Source organism: Otolemur garnettii, unplaced genomic scaffold, assembly GCF_000181295.1.
Source record: "Otolemur garnettii isolate 467f Iridium unplaced genomic scaffold, OtoGar3 scaffold00043, whole genome shotgun sequence".
Taxonomy (NCBI): domain Eukaryota; kingdom Metazoa; phylum Chordata; class Mammalia; order Primates; family Galagidae; genus Otolemur; species Otolemur garnettii.
In genome coordinates, this window is record NW_003852438.1 from 7,294,145 (window position 1) to 7,295,739 (window position 1,595).

The following is a 1,595-nucleotide window of genomic DNA, read 5'->3' on the forward strand; positions in this document are numbered from 1 at the left end:
AAATTCTTCTAGGGCTTATTTTTTGGGTAGGTCTTATTTTCCGGGAAACAGGGTAGGACTATAGGAGCCCAGCACAACACCAGCCTAGGTTTGTTTGTTTGTTTGTTTGTTTAGAGAGAGTGGATCTCCCTCTTTCTTAGGCTGGTCTCTAACTCCTGAGCTCAGACAGTTCACCCACCTCAGCCTCCCAGAGTGCTAGGATTACAGGTGTGAGCCACCACAACAGGCCTTTCCACCTTCTTTTCATTCTCATCTCTGTGTTCCCTGCTTTTGGGGAGCTTTCCCTGCATCTTCTCCTCCCCAAATGTAACCTTCCCTCTGAGATTTTTTTTTCTTTTTTGAGACAGCGCCTCACTCTGTCACCCTTGGTAGAGTGCCACGGTGTCACAGCTCACAGAAACCCCTAACCCTTGGGCTTAAGTGATTCTCTTGCCTCAGCCTCCCCGGTAGCTGGAACTACAGTTGTCCACAACGCCTGGCTGTTTTTTGTTGCAGTTGTCATTGTTGTTTAACTGGCCCAGGCTGGATTCAAACCTGCCAGCTCCAGTGTATATGGCTGGCGCCTTAACCACTGTGCTATGAGGCACTGAGCCCTCTCTTGAGATTTTTAACTGAGCCTTGGGGAGGGTAAGGAGAAGGAGAAAGACAGAGGAAACAGGAATCCTAGGGCTAGGCAGGTAGTTCCTCTCTTGATCCTCTGACAAGGAAAAGGTTGGCTTTCCCAGGGCCTAAGAACTACCCACATCCCTAGGGGGTTAGTGAGCCAGGGAACCTCCACCAGCCAGGAACATAACAGTGATATGAAGAAGGGCAGAAAAGAACCAAGAGAGTAAACACAGAGAGACTTCAGAGTAGGTAGGCTCAAAGGTACATGATTGGTATTTCTGCATCTTTTTCCATCCGTATTTGCTTCTGGGATCACTAGCTCTCGGGTCTTTCTACCTTCTTTTGTTGTTGTTTTCTATCTCTCATCTACCTTGGCCTTCAAACCCCTGAGGGTAAATGATCACGGAGGTTACAGGAACTCGGACTCCACCATCACCATTCTTTACTCAGTCCTAATGCATAGAGCTACCCCTCATCAAGCACCACGCACACCCCTGTCACCCTCAAACTTGTTAGTCACAAGTCTCCCTAGGCCCTAAAAGTTTGAGCTCCAAGCCCCCAGGGTCCCACCCCTTTTCCTTCCTGTATTCCCTGAAGTCCTTATCCCTGGTTAAGTTCAGATGGAGCCAGGAGTCCAGGGGCCCCTGAGGCCCCTGGGCCACAGCCCTACTGGCCAGGCCACATTCCAAATGGATTAACCCCTCCAATGCCAAGGGTGAGAAGCTACTAGAGGTTTCCCCAACCCCCTTGTTGTGTTCCCCAGTCTTGGCTTAGACTGGGAACAGAGCACTCTGCTTTAGCCCTCTTGGTCCATGTTTTCCCCATCTACAAATGGGAAACTGAGACCTATGGGTAGGGCAGGAAGACTTCAGTGGAAGGGGTTCCACAAAGGAATACTCTTGATCTTTTTTTTTTTTTTTTTGAGACAGGAGCCTCAAGCTGTTCCCCTGGGTAGAGTGCCGTGGCATCTCAGCTCACAGCAACCTCCA